The sequence below is a fragment of the Sminthopsis crassicaudata genome, chromosome 5 (assembly GCF_048593235.1).
Source record: "Sminthopsis crassicaudata isolate SCR6 chromosome 5, ASM4859323v1, whole genome shotgun sequence".
Classification (NCBI taxonomy): Eukaryota; Metazoa; Chordata; class Mammalia; order Dasyuromorphia; family Dasyuridae; genus Sminthopsis; species Sminthopsis crassicaudata.
Window position 1 is genome coordinate 61,044,700 of NC_133621.1, and position 15,858 is coordinate 61,060,557.

The 15,858-nt window shown below is 38.6% G+C and overlaps 1 protein-coding gene across 14 annotated transcripts in view; it reads left to right on the forward strand.

The window, feature by feature from the left end:
• Window positions 1-15,858, forward strand: part of KIAA1217 (KIAA1217 ortholog) — a 607,564-nt gene that overhangs the window by 494,258 nt on the left and 97,448 nt on the right. The gene's annotated exons all lie outside the window — the stretch shown is intronic.

Genomic DNA, 15,858 nt, shown 5'->3' on the forward strand with positions numbered 1-15,858 from the left:
AGGGGGAAAGAAGAGGTTTGCGGGATCAGGAAGGGCTTCATGAAGGGGCCAGTAGTTAGTCATAATAAAGAAGGAGGACAAGATAGATTTCTCTAGTTGACAGAACAGGGAATAAGTAAGAGGTATATAAAGCAACGTAAATTATAACAGTCCCATTTATAAAAAGATTGCAAAGCCCATTTAGTATCATTGCCTCCCTCCTGCCTCTGATACCTCCCAGCCCTGTGTTTATGGGTTACTTATGTAATAGTTTTCAACCACAGTTTCCTGATTTGTAAAATGTTTCTAATATAATCTTCACATATTTAGGATTTTATTCAGTTGTGTTTTGGATTAAATGAAATAATGTCTGCGTGATACTCTTCAAACCTAGACCCGATGTTTGTAAGCTGGTGTTGTTAGTTATTTGTATGCATAGTACATCAGATAATACACTGCAAGTCGTTTGGGGACAAGAGATGAGGCTCTTGGATATTTGGTGAATTGGATTTAAAAAATGAACTTTTTTTTTAAAACGTCAGAGAAATTTTCTCTGAGTGATATAGGTCATTAAAAACCAGATGCTGATATGATATCATTGCAGTCTTTTGTCAGGTAAAAATAAAAGGTATCTATATGGTTCAGTAATTCTTTTGGTAAGACTGATGTAAGAGTACAGATACTCTCCAAGTCTCTTATGATGAAACATTTTCAAGAATTATCTCCCTGGGATTAGTATTCCCTGGCTGAATATTTTTAGCTTGGATTTTAGAGTCTAAGCCCTAAAGATATTAATGGTCAATCAACACCAGCCATCCAATCAACCAGAGTTTATTTAACGGGGGCAGCTGGGTAGCATGGTAGAGAGAGCTCCTGTGTGACAGAGGAAGTGGAGAAAAAAGGTGTTGTTAACTTCAGGCCAGAAACAATTTTTGAAATATTTTTATAACTGCATCTTCATGTACTGATTTCTTTTGTAATGCTGTGTGTTTATGGACTCTTTATCATTTTAAAATCATTTTTAGACTTGACCATAATTGCCTACCCAAAGGGGTCCAAGGTGAGAGCATGTGAATTGTAGAGAGATCAATTAATAGGCTATTGAAGTCATCCTTTCATTATGTAACTAGAATTCATTGTGTGTCTATGTGCCAAGCACTGTGCTAGGCCGTGAAATTTGAAAATAAGAACCATCTCAACTCCTCCAAGAGTACACATTTTATTAGAAAAAAACAGCAGGAACATAAACAAATAAATGTGTGTGCAAAGTGGTTTCTGGGGAGACATACAAGAAGCTAGGCCATGTTTACAAATGGCACTTGAGTTGAAATTAATATAGCCCATTTTACAGATGAGTCAACTAAGGTGAAGAGAAACTTGGGACTCTATAAAAGGGTGAAACTGAGGAGGGAGTCACTAAACAAAAGCATGAAGGCAGAAATCACGATGTTGCATGGGAAGAATTTTATTTTAGCAAGGATATATCAAGGAAGAAACAGCTAGGTGGAATAGTCGATAAAGTACCACATCTGAAATCAATAAGACCTGAGTTCAAATTTGGCTCAGACATCTACTAGCTGAGTAACTTTGGGAAAATTATTTAACCTTGTTTGCCTCAATTTCTTCATCTGTAAAATGAGCTGGAGAAGGAAATGGCCAATCACTCCAGTGTCTTTGCCAAGAAAACCACAAAAGGAATCCCAAAAAATCAGACATGACTGAAAAATGACTTTAAAAAAAATTATGTGAATGGTGCTGATGTAGAATTCAGTCTAAAAAAGTGAGCTAGAACCGGATAGTGGATCTTAAAATATCAGAGACATTTTTTATTTTAGAGGCATTTGGAAGCTATTGAAGCTGGAGAAAAGGGGGACTATGTAGTAGATGTTTTGGAGATGGAATTGACTGGATTTGGCAACTGATTTTATGTGGAAGTGGGATGGAGAGAAGGAGTATGAGAAGTGTTATAGAGAGAAGGTTTCAAAATGAATAGAGGACTAGTGGTACCCTCTAAAGAAAAGGAAAAGTTGAGAAGAATAGAGGGCTGGGGAGGGGAGAGATCCTCTTTTGGAGATGTTTGCTTATGATACCCCTAAATCATCCAATTAGAAGTACCCAATAGTGGTGGGTGTTAATAGGTCTTGGTTTATAAGTAGAGCCAGTGTGAGTAGAAAGAATGGAGTCTGTGAGAGAAATATTGTATCAATCAGTAAACCTTAGCTACAATTTGGATATTGTAGAAGGACTGAAGGGAAGCAGGGAGGAAAAGTTCAGGATGAAACAGGATTCCATATCTGAGTGACAGAACGAATATGATGTTGCTGTCAAGAAAAACAGGTATAATTGAGGAGGTAAGGGTTTGGAAGGAAACCTATTACCTTTGAGGTGCCATATGTTTATTTAGTTACTGTATGTAAACCTAAATTTCCTTTTTGGGGGGCACTTTGGGCATGGATTCAATAATCATTTTATTAATGCATCAAGGGAATCTTGTCACTATCTTCTCTAGCTGTGCTTAGAGCTGATGATTGAGACAGGAGGGATCCTTTTGAAAACAATAGGCTATATTAAGCTACTCATGGTCCAGACTATGATAAGAAACAGTCCAAAGAATTCCCTTAGTCATGAAATTACATATCTTAATAGAGACATTCACCTGAGCCAAAGACTTCTTTCAAAGACTCCACAGGAGGCTTCAGTAAGAGTGTCCAGTCCAGCTGGAGCTTAGGTCACAATTTGTTTCTTTTGAAAGCCAAATTCAGGTAAAAAATTAATCTTCCCCTGAGTTATTCTTTCATTAAGCGGAGGCCACTGTTAGACACAAATACCGGAGATATGAACCAAAAAAGAAAAAGTCCAGACCAGCTGATGAGACTAAAGTGGCTGTTGCTTTTGACAAGGGTGCTTCTGGTTAGTTTAAATAGCAAGAAGATGAACATAGGAAACTTTGATAGAAAAGCAACGAGAGCTCACTTAATAGAATAGCACACAAGTATAGCTGTGTTCTATACAGAGTAAATGGTTGTTAAATCAATCCTCTTTTGTTGCAATGAGATGTTAAAGTGGATGATCTCAAAATACTGTTCTCAACTCCAAGATGTCAAGATTTTCCCTTTTTGATGTTTAACTGTGATAAAATTACATTAACGTTTGTAATGTGCTGTTGTCTCCAGAAGCTGCCGATTGCTCTCTGGGAGGAGATCTGCTGTGTCAACTCAAATCTCTTGGACAGATTCTTCTTCTTGTAGAGAGCCGACTTCCCTTCCTACAGAGAGCAGCCTCAAGTCTGGTCCAGAAAAAACTTCCTTTTTTCTCCAGAGCTGCCCTCTTTATCCTCCCAGAGAATGGGCATGGGATAATGCAAGGGCTTCTGGGAAGAAGTACTTCAACCAATGAGCTTGCTTCTCCTAAGCATGCAAGCTCTTCCCCAGGAAAGGCCGGAACTAGAAAATTGTCAAGTACCGACTTAGCACTTAGTAAAAACCTAATATCTCATTATCTCATTAGCACTTTGTAAGAACCTAACATCTCCCCCTTTTCTTTTGATTTAGAACATGGGGTGGTCATGACCTTGAAACATAAATCCATCAATAGGGGAGGCACTACACATAATTACATAGATTACATAAACACATAGTAACATAACACATGCTAGAAGTATGTAATAAATAACATGATCAAATAATCATAAATTGAGAATTTATAAATGTCCATAAGTCCATTGTTCATTAGTCTCCTCTTGTGTTAGGAAATCCAATGATTCCTGCTGGTTTTTAAAGCTCTTTAACAGTCTTCTTATTAGCCATGCTCTTTCAGTGTCAGATGTTTCTTAGATTTTCTCCTTTGTTTTGAGGTCTTTTTTTTTTTCTGTCTCTCTCTGATGGACAAGGTGAATACGGCTCATTGACACCCATCTGATTCCTTCTCCATCTGAAGAAATACAAGCAAACCCTCTCCCCCAGGCAGTTAACCTATCTGGTCCCTTCCATTTACCACTTTCTGGGTCTCTCCACATCACCTGGCGATTATCTAAGGACAGTGGAGCTGCTCACACTGGACACTGCCCTTCTGGTGGGTTATAAAACCTGTCTGCTGGAGCCAGTGCATCTTTGTCAAAAATTAGAAAATTAATGGTATAGAGAACTAAATTTAGAAGTTCCCTAGGGCTACCTGTGGCTCCCCCTTTCTTTTGTTTTTGGAGGAGTGTCTTAATATCTCTGTTTCTTCTCTCTACTATTGCCTGACCTTGCAGATTAAAAGGTATTCCAGTAATGTGTAATATCTTATACTGCGCACAGAAGTGCGCAAAATGTTTAGAACTATATGCAGGTCCATTATCTGTTTTTATTTCTTGTGGCACACCCATAATTGCAAATGCTTAGATAAGAAATTCAGTGACCACTTGGGCTGTCTCTTTTGCTGTTGGCACTGCAAAAGTGAATCCTGAAAAGGTATCTACTACCACGTGGATGAAAGACAGATGACCAAAAGATTTATAGTGGGTCACATCCATTTGCCAGATTTCATTGGGTCTCAAACCATGAGGATTCTTCCCTGGAGGGAGTGTAGGAGCATGGAAAGCTTGCATGCTTAGGAGGAGCAAGCTCATTGGTTGAAGTAATTCTTCCCAGAACCCCTTGAATTATCCCATGCCCATTCTCTGGGAGGATAAAGAGGGCAGCTCTGGAGAAAAAAGGAAGTTTTTTCTGGACCAGACTTGAGGCTGCTCTCTGCAGGAAGGGAAGTCGGCTCTCTACAGGAAGAAGAATCTGTCCAAGAGATTTGAGTTGACACAGCAGATCTCCTCCCAGAGAGCACATTACAAATTGGCGTCCACACGTGGGGCAAGTACTTTTCCTTATCCTGACAAGGACTTATTCTGAGCCCTTCAGAGGAGCTAGACCGACCATCACAAACAATATATTCATTTTTTCTTGTGTAGCATCATAAATGTGGAAATATGTTTAGAAGAATTGTACATGCTTGACCTATATTAGATTACTTGCTGTCTAGAGGATGGGAGAGGTGGCACAGGAAGGGAAAAATATATGGAACACAAGATTTTGCAAGGATGAATGTTGAAAACTATTTTTGCATATATTTAAAAAATAAAAAAACTTATGAAAATGTTGATCAGCAGGATTATTGGCTTGAAGAGACTCAGATGAACTGATGCTAAGTGAAGTGCATAGAACCAAGAGAACATTGTACACAACCAAGACAATGTGATGATCAATTCTGATAGACTTGGCTCTTTTCAACAGCAAGATGATTCAGGCCAATTCTAATAGACTTGTGTTAGAGAGAGCCTTCTGAACCCAGAAAGAATGGGGGACTGAATGTGAATCACAACATAGTATTTTTGCCCATTTTGTTGTTGTTGTTTGCTTGGTAGTGTTTTTCTTTCTCATTTTTTCCCCTTTTGATCTGATTTTTCCTGAGCAGCATGATAAATGTGGAAATATGTTTTGAAGAATTGTGCATGTTTAACCTATTCTAGATTACTTGCTGTCTAGGGAAAGGAGGGAGAAAAATTTGGGAACACAAAGTTTTGCAAGGATGAATGTGGAAAATTCTCTTTGCATGTATTTTGAAAAAACAAAAGTTATTAATATAAAATATATATTCATCATCTTGGCAACAACGTGACTTGGTTGTTGGACTTGGAGTCCCAAAGTTCTGAGTATGAATCCTCTCTTAGACAATTTTTAGCTGTGTGATATTGGGCAAGTCACTTTACTTTTCTCATACTTTCCTTATCTGTAAAATGGTAATCATCATAGAAACTATCTCACAAGATTGTTGTGACAGATGCAAATCTTTTAAAGCACTTTTTATATATTAGCTAGTATTATGTTTAAAAAACAAAGCTGAATATACCAGAAGTGGAAACTGAGGCCATTACCAGAAACAATGAAAGTAATTTAAAAGAGATCTATTTAGGTCTTAGGGGAGGAAAAGCTCCCTTGGTTTAGCAATGAGGATTATCCAACTGCAGACTTGTAAATCTCCTTACTAAAGGTCTTCAAGAGAAAACTGGATGATGACCATTTGTGATAGAGTGTTCACTTGTTTGGTTTGTGATGGGATGGCTGAGCTTCCCTCCTGGAGGCTTTATGATTTGTGATGTGATTCTCTATGTTTCACCTCCTGGAGGTTTTGATGTTGTTGAGTCATTGTCATGTCTGACTCTTCACAACCCCATTTTGGGTTTGTCTTGGCAAAGATATTAAAGTGATTTATCATTTTCAGCCCATTTTACAGATGAGGTAACTAAGGTAAAGAGAAATACGTCATCCAACTAATAAGTGTCTGATACTGGATTTAAAGAGGCCCAATATTCTATTATCTATGCCCCTAGCTGCCCTGGAGATAAAGTTTTCTAATAATGCTTTCTAATTTCAGTAATTTCACTGCTTTTTTTCATCTGTTTCATATTGTTTTCCAACAGCTCCAACTTTTTTTCATCCTTATTACTTTTGGTCAATCATCTTAATACCTCCTCTTTGCCCAGGCAGGTGTGTACAGTTTATTATTATATCCTTGGGAGGAAAAAGCTAAGAATGGAAAGGTACTAAACCTCATCATTCAGGAGGCCCATTCCAGCATCTGCTGGGTCTTGTAATTGCCCCACAACTAGCTAATATTCAGTCTCCAACAGAGTAGGAGAGCTTACTTGAGTCATGTAGCTAAATATTCAGAGGGGGATTTGATTGCACATCTTTCTGACTCCAAATTCAGCACTCTGTCCTTCAGCCAAGATGCTCCTGAATGGACTATTCTGCTGTCACCTTAATGATTTGTTAATTTAATTGGTTGATTGCTGCTGTTCTTATTTGAGGATGTCAGCTTATAAAAATAGTTGTTCTATCTTTAAGATAGTTAACAACTGATTACTGTTAGGTAATTTAAGATTTGACACGAAGACTTTCCATTGGAGATCATAGACTTACTGTTCTTGAGCCAGTAGGAACATCAGGGCCTCTTTAGTGCAATTTCCTAATTTTACAGATGAGAAAAGTGAGGCTTAGGGAGTTTAACTAACTTGCCCAGGGTCACACAGCAGTGAGTCTTCAGATGCAAGATCTGAACCATTCCTCTGGTTCAGCTCTAATTCCCAAGACCTTTCTGCATCTTGGTGAATTTGGAGTCAGAAATACTTAAATTTTTGAATATCACTAAAGATCCTAATGAGCTGTCTGATTCTGTGCAAATGTCTGATCCTCAGTTTTCTCATTTATTAAAAGGGGGTTGATATAATAACACTTCACTAAAGTTTCATGTGGAACAAATGAGGTGCTTTAAAAGAAAAATGTTGTTAAACCTCATAGAACTACATAAAGGCTAGCTGTTATTATCTTAGGAGCAGGAGGGACCTAAGACCAGGTAGGTATAAAGGGGCAATACAAATCAACTAAATTACGTAAATCTGAAGATTTCTCTTTTGAATGAATTCCTTCAGTTCAAAGTGAATTTTCTTTAAGTAAGAGATGCATGTGGTTCGTGAAAATGGGAATTTTCTGCAGTTGGAGTATGGAATTGCTTTGGAATATCATACATTAAGATGAAGACATTTCTTTAAAGGTGGAAAGAACTAATAGTAAGGTGAGTTCAAGTTGGAATGCTGAAAAGATGGAGGCAATGACATTCAGAGAGTGGACAGATAGATATTTAGAAAAGATTCAGAATGACAGAGAAATCTAAATCATTTTGATAAATTTAAGTCACCATCAGCTAGAAAGTCAGCTTTTGCTCTTTTTACTCATCTCACCTATATTTTCAAGGTTATGTATGGAAGACTGTAGGGGATTGTGGGAGTCAAAGATCTTGCTAGAATATGCAAGTGGCCTCTGAATATCTGAGCCTATCTTTCCCTAGGAGAGCCAAGAGGAAATAAATTTATCTTCCAAAATATAGGCAACTTGAACTGTGTGCATAATAAAAGGATCAAGAGTAACTCTCCTGGAGTAATACCTGTCTTCTTGAACTCTTGTGACTATCTAAATTTCAAATCCCAATATCAGGTGGGCAAGCCAGGTAATCACAAAGATAATTCTCTGGAAGTCACATAACAGGGACAGAAGCTTTATAACTAAAGAGTCAACCTAGGCCGGGCCTCAGAGGAACTCCTCTCATCTCCTTCTATCTTTATCACAGCTAGTTTATATTTAACCTGGAGCCAGGAAGGAATAATAATTATCCAAGTGTCTGCTTAAAGATACCAGCACTGCATCTGTGAGAACATTCAATGATTTAAGGTGGCAGGTAGGTTAGACTTCCTTTAATATCCTCCCCCCAAAAAAATATTTAACCCACAAATCTTCTCTACACTTTACCAATCAATCAGTGCATCAAATGGAATTTATTTATTCTAGGGTACTAGGTACTAATATAAAGTGAGACAACCCTCTATTCAAAAGGAAATTACACTATAATGGGGAAACAATCACATATAGAGTATCCCAAATGTTGCGGTGTAGTTTTAAGCTAGTTAAATGGCATGAAGACTTTTGGGACACCCTATACAAAAATAGCTACAGGATGACTATAAAGTAAATAAATACAAATTATATACAAAGTGATATCATATGGGGAGACTTAGGAAAGGTTCTATCCAAAAGACTCTTGAGTTGTGTTTTAAAGTAAGATGGACTTTATGAAGCAGAGGTAAGGAGTGAATACATGTGGGGTAATTGAGGCAAAGCATGGCAGTGGAAAATGAAGTGCTGTGTGGGAGGTGTTTTTACTTCTCCACCCTTTAAGGCTCACACTCCTTTTCCCTTGGCTCTTTAGGACTTCAAGGTTAGGGTTTGGCGTCATGAACACATTCCAGAACTCCACCAAGGTGGTCTCATTCTAGCTGGGACTTTTCATGTCTAGTGTTATTTAATCATAATTTACATTTTTATTGTGCTTTAAGTTTTCTTCACTAACCTCTTCCCTGAACTCCTACTCCATCTACCTCCAACAATCTTATGAAGGAGGTAGTATATGAGGAAATAGATTAGAGAGTTTAATTGATTCAGCCCGAGTTTTCTACTTATTACAGCTATTATTAAATATTAGAGCCAATATTTGAACCTAGATCTCGTGGCTCTAAATTAGAGTGGTTTTAGCTATATCATGCTTTTCCCTCACCCTCACAGAGAGCTGAATGAATTGGTCCCACCAGGGACCCCCACAATTCCCTTTTTCATTTTTTTCTTTTTATCATGAATTGGAGAAAATGGCAATATTGCTATGATGGTAGGAACACATGGCCCCTCTCTATGTTTCTGGGGATCTATGTGAAATATGACTATTTATAATATGATCGACAGAACCATAACTAGGTATTATTGGGCCCAGGGCAAGTTCCATACAGTTGATGGGAGAAGGTTGGCCACCCTCTCTACTTGATTCTCCTCTCCAGGGACTGGAAACATTAGTTTGCTTAAAGGCTGAATCTTGAAGGATTCAAATGATCCAAAGTCTCTAGTTGAGTGATGAGGTGATGGGTAGAATTAGAAACAGGACAATCTAAGAGAGGAACAGTATTTGGGGAAAGTGATGGTTTAGCAGTTGAAAAGTTCAGTGTGGCTCTCAGGAGGGAAGTAGGGCCTTACCTTTGAAATTCATCCACATTGAGGTGTTAGTTGGAGGAGGAGAAAGTCATTAAGTAACTGAGGTGATGCTATTATTACTCAATAAATTTTTGGAGTTCCTTTTTTGGAATTTTCTTCAAGGCCAGCCTCTAGTTACACAAGAAATCTCACCTCGTTATACCTACCCCCATTCAATTGGTCTGGCTCCCCATGACTTTGGCTGTTCCCTAAATCATAAGTCCATTTTCAATGACTACAGACTTGCTCCCAAGGAGAGTATTCAAAAGAACGTGCTGCCAGCTGTAGATGAGGTTCCAAAAATATTCTGTGTAATGGTGACCTTTGCTGGACTAAATGTTGTGCCTCTCCAGGCAGGATGACAGCCCTTGTTGGGAGGTAGAATAGCCTCGTGTATTTTCAAATGTGCATTTATCACACACTTCTGCACTTATTCCAGAATTTCAATGTTTTTCTTTTTTGTTGTTTAAATTATAAAACGTTATTTACCTAATATACAGATTTACAGATTTTTTTCCTACTATCAAACAAATCAAAAAGAAAAATCCCCCATTTAATTGTATCTCCTTTTCCCATGAAGATACTAACAACAGACTTGCATTTTCAATCATTATGCTCCTTCTCTTATTTCTTTCTCCTGTCTTCCATGCTGTGGTTTACCATCACCACTTCCTTGTCTAACCTTTTTATGAACTTATACTCCAGCACTTCTGCTGTCAGAAAGAGACTTTAGGACCTTTCAGCATTTCTGTCACAAAGGACAATGTCTTAATTCCCTCCTGCCATAAAAACTGAGTATCCCTTCCTTTCAGAGGGACAAAGGTCACACACTAGGGACCTGGGGACCTCCCATCTGTCTTGAAGATTCTCCCTGTTTACCTACTCAGAGGAGCTAGTAGAGTATTGGGATTTTAGTGAAGCTTGGGGAAATTCTTCTTACCAAAAGCAAGAGCCACTCTTTAAAAGTGGAAAGAATTCTGGCTTTTGAAGGTCTGAGTTCAGTTCCCAGATCTGTCAATTATCTGTATATGTAACTTTGGAAATCCCTTAACCTTTCATCTCTACCATAAAGAGGCTAGATTAATGTGATGCATTCAAGGTCAGAAAATCTAAATCCTGCCTCTACCTCTTACTTCCTTTGTGACTTTAGACAATTCACTCTACCTCTTGAGATCCTAGTTTCCTCATCTCTGCAACGAGAGGGGTGCACTGAATAGCCTCCAACGGCCCTGTTGCTCTGGGTCTTTGGTCCTCCAGTCTCAGATGAGATGGCTTCCAAGTTCCCTTAAGGATGCAGTCTTATGATGGTCACCCTTTCCAGGTTGAGCATGAAGACAACCCATGGAGCACCATTGCTACTCCCAAGTCTGTTAGGATATTGCTTTGGTACATTTCTGTATTTTCTCATGCTCTTGCCTGTTTGCCAGTTCACTGTTGCAGTGAGAAGCCTCTGTGTGTGCCTATTTTTTGTTTTGATGAGAATGAAAATGTAGATGATGATAGTTGGTACTTATATAGTCATATACATGTCATCTTATTAAATCTACAGTCTGGCCAAACACCCACAAAGCTCGACCATTGCCAGCTAACACTTTTTTGTATTCCCTGCAGCCCTGCTAAAGGACAACCATATTTTCAGCCTTAACTTTATTCTACATTTTGTTTGTGCATCAGCTGCCCAGAAACCACAAAATAATCCGAGAGTAAATAAGGACTAGAGGTGGATATGGTGGTAGACACCTTTAATCCCTGGTGGATGACTTGAGCTCACGAGTTCTGAGAGACGGTTAGCAAAGCCTTGGGCGTCCTAAATCTGGTACTAGAATGGTGAGTCCTCGGGGTGGAAGAACCAGGCTACCCAATAAGAGGCAAATTGACCCAGATCAAAACAGAGCAGGTCAGAGATTCCATGCTGATTAGCAAGGAGATCAGGTCCATAAATGTGTACCTGATGTACTTCCAGCCTAGACAATATAAAAAGAACTTAGTCTCCAAAAACAAACCAAAAAAACTCATCCTTACCTAGAGTTTTAAGCCATGATAAGTGTTCATGGAAACCCTCCAAGTTTCATAGATGAGGAAACAGAGGCTTTGAGAAAGTAAAGCAATTTGTCCAGGATCATAAAATTAGTATCTGAGACAGGTTTTGAACCCAAATCCCTTGACTTGGACTTCCCTTCCATGATGAAGAGGAAATTCAAAATAGCCAACAGTAACTATTCATACAGAGCCAAGGAGATCTATTAAATTAACAAGCTCTGTGCTTTTGAGACCTTTCCAGCACAAGTTGGGCTCCCTCTTCAAGCGGATTGTAATGAAATTCTATTTAAAGCTCTTCATCTTCCAAATTCACTGTACCACATGGTGAAGTTGGCCAGACATTATCTGTTGGCTGAAACAGTCTTATTTGTATTTTGTGAACTCTTAAGCCCTGCTTTGTTTATTGAAGCTGCCTGATGATGTCTTTTCTATCCGATGAGCCCCATTTTACTAAATTGGAGAGAAAGGAGCATTTGTAATGGATCGATGCTGGCCTGTTGAAAAGACCCAGAGATGCCTCTGGCACCCTGTGATGAGCCATAAGTTAAATCTCTGTGCCTATTAGTATGTGCATTATCTATGTTTCTTAAAGACATTAATTAGGGGGAAATCAGTGGACAGCAGCTCATATTCTAGCCCTGGCCTGCACAGAAGGCCTTCTTTGTCTATCGTTAGGTGCCTTTAAAGGTGTATATATTCTAGAATCAAATTAGTACCTGTTTTAGAAGATCATTTTTGTAGTATGCATTAGTTTCCTAGAGGTTCCAAGGCACTTTAGGGGAAAGGACACAGCAGAAGTGAGGATTCTGGTTTATTCTAGTCCCTAGAGATTGACTCCTCCTAGCTACTGAGTGATCTTGGAATTTGTCAGTCAAAACTTTATTGCAGGTCAGTCATAATTAGAGTAAGGAGATGGGAGATACAAACCCTGTCTTCAGAATGTAAAGGCCTCTGCTATCTCCAGCAGGTAAAAACAACTGAGCTTAGCACCTAAATAACCAGAATAATTAGTTAAAATAGGAAATTACCTATTTTCCCACTTTTTTTCCCATAGCAGATAAACTCGTGCCCAGCCTCCACATAGATCTTAGTGGCTCTTAGTGTCCCCTGGGTCTCTGCAGACCACCACACCCATCCTTCTCCTCTATCCTCAACTTAGTTAAAGATCCATTTAACTTTATTTGCCCAGATAGGAAAAAAAATTGCTATTTTCAGTGTACTAAGTGTCTGCCATGGCTAGATCATTGAGCTGAAGGGTGTGGGACCCAAAGAATTATGAAACTTCCAAACAATTTTCAGACTATTTGAAAAGTCAGAACATGTGCTTTCCTATCAGCCCATGCCATTATTTGCGAAAGGGGACAGAGCCTCTTTCCAAGCACTGTATTAGATTAGAATTAGAATTGGTGAGATAGAGCACCAGCCCTAAAGTTAGGAGGACCAGAGTTCAAATCCAGTCTCAGACCGTAACACTTCCTAGTTGTGTGACCCTGGGCAAGTCACTTAACCTCAATTGCTTCAGCCCGCCCCCCCCCCCAAAAAAAAAGAAGAGGAAGAAGAATTAGAATTGGTCAGAGGGTTAGGGGGCTGACCATGCACACACACCCCAATAAGGCATTTGCACCTCAGTGTAGGCTGCTCCAAGGGAGATGGCCCCACCAGAGCATCCCAGCCATGAGGAAGTTTGATCAGCAGGCCCTTTAAATTTAGAGGGGCAGGCAAGCTGTAGTGGTTGGCAGCTGTCAAAACAAAAGCTAACAAAGCTCTGGCTGTGAGTTTACAGGTGTCATAGGCTTTTGTGTTAACCCTTTAGTGCCAGGCTCAGATGCTGCCCTGTAGCTTCCTGAGAATTCTATTTTATTTTAATTCAATTCTAACTCTAGTAATCAACAAAAATTAGCAGTATAAAGATTTATATACATAGATTGTCAATTTAGAGTTGGAAGACAGCTTAGAGATAATTTTGAAGACAAGGAGACTTAAGAGAAGGAGCTTGCCCAAAGGTAGTAAGGGACAGAGTTGTGATCAGAAGCCAGGTCCTCTGATTAGAAAACCCAGGACTCTGGCCACACTGCCTCCCATCAAACCATAAGTCCTAATTTATTTACAATTTGTTTAAAAATCTGTATATTAATTTTAACTGAATAATTTTGAAAATTTCTTTTTATTTTCATGTCTCCTGATCATTTCCTTTTGTGTGATTTTTCCAGGTTTTGTTACTGTTGCTATTCTTTTTTTCAGTCAAAGTGTTTATTGTTCTGATCTTATCTTGCTTTCTTCATTTTCCATCAGTTCCTAAAATTTTTATCTATATTATTCTTTATATTGTCATGTAAGTGGTAATACTCCATGACGTATCCTGTGTTTTGAACCATTCCCCAGTCAATGGGCATTTAGCTTGTTCTTAGTTTTGTTTTGTTTTCTTCCTATTCAGAATAAGGTCGCTATGCCTCTTTTTGCACAAATAGATCTTTTTTAACTTCCAATAAAATCCCTCAGATCCTAGTAGTGAGATCACAGGACCAAGTAGTTTGAACAACTTTATAGTTCTTATTATTTTACACCTTCTTAATTTCAACTTTAATTTTTCAGAGGTTGGTTCTGGATCAATGATGACGAGGTTGTTGGTTTAGGAAATGGGATCCATCTCAGTAGTGTATAGCCTTGGTTTCTTGGGGCACAGGAATTTAAATGCCCAGTGACAACCAGTGTGTACAAGAGATATAACCATAACTTTTCTCGAATCCTAGATTGGTGCTCTCTCCACAAAGCTGCACTGAGGCAATAAACTTCTTGCCAAAAAATATAGTACCAAATCACAATTCCATTAGTAGTATCTTTCCCTAAGATTTTTCCACCATTGCTTTTAGTCACTTTTAGCACTCTTCAATTTGATGGGTATAAGGTGGTATCCCCAAGTTATTTGAACCTGGAACCTTGAACTAAGAACAAAGTGATTCTTTGCTTTTTCCTTGCTTTTCTGAACTTCAGACATTATCTAGACCAAATAAGGAAACTAGGATTCCAAGAAGTTTTTAATATGGCTATTGCTCACAACCATACTGTGAGTTGATAATCAGGTCAACAGCTTTTATTAAGCACCTACTACGTGCCAGACACTGGCTTCATGCTAGATACCAGGAGTACAGAGAAAGATAAAAATAGTCCCTTCCCTCTAGGAACTGACAGTCTCCTGAGGAAGATAACAGGAAAACAGCCATGTATAAACAAAATATATACAAGATAAATTAGAAATAATCTCAAAGGAAAGATGTTAGCCAGAATTAAGGACTATTGGGAAAGCTTCTTGTACAAGTTATGATTTTATTTGAGCCTTGAAAGAAGTCAGGGAAACCAAGAAACTTTTAGAGATTTTGATGAAAAAGAACATTTCCAGAAACTAGACTCAGCTTACTTCACTTTGCATCTGCTATTCTGCCTGGTTTCAGCTCCCCTCCCCTATGACCCCATCTTCTACACCTTTCCTGCCTTCTTTTGTATGTAATCTCTTCTTTAGCTTATAAGCTTTTTGAAAGCAAGGGCTGTCTTTTTTTTTTCTTTTGTTAATTGTGTCCCCAAGTACTTAGCACATAGTAGGTGTTCAACAGATATTTATTGAAATAGAAAATATTTATTGGCCCCTCAAACTTCATTTCTTTCCTCTTTTTGTTTTCCCTTTTCTGCTGTGGACCACGATTGTATTCTACTAGCTTCTCAGTTCTTGTCCCTTTGGAACTCACCCTGTCTTTCCCCTTGATTATACCCTTTTCTCCTGAGAATACTGTGAACTCCTGTGGTAGCCTAAAGTAACTCATCAGTCAAGAAAGAGCTTAAGGTGGTCCAGAAAGGTTAGGACAGCTCCTGCTTCTAATTATCAGACCCAATCAAATAGTCTCCAGTGGTCTTTCCCCACTTCTGTGTTTGGACCAAAATGGAAAGTATCCAATGTTCTTTTTCTAGAGGATTTTGTGCTTTATATTTTCCTCCTTGGTAAACCACATATGGCTTGTGGTTATGATTTATTTTCCTCCTGTTCTTATTAACTGAATCTTAAATCCCTCTCCTCTTTTGAAGGCATAGTTAATAGCTAGGACCTGAGCGAGTTCCCATTCCCCCTCCAGTCATATGTAACTTTTTTTTTTTTTTTTTTTTAAATCAGGGGCCATTTGTTTAGGGCAGCTAGGTGGCGCAGTGGATAGAGCACCAGCCCCGAAGTCAGGAGGACCCGAGTTCAAAT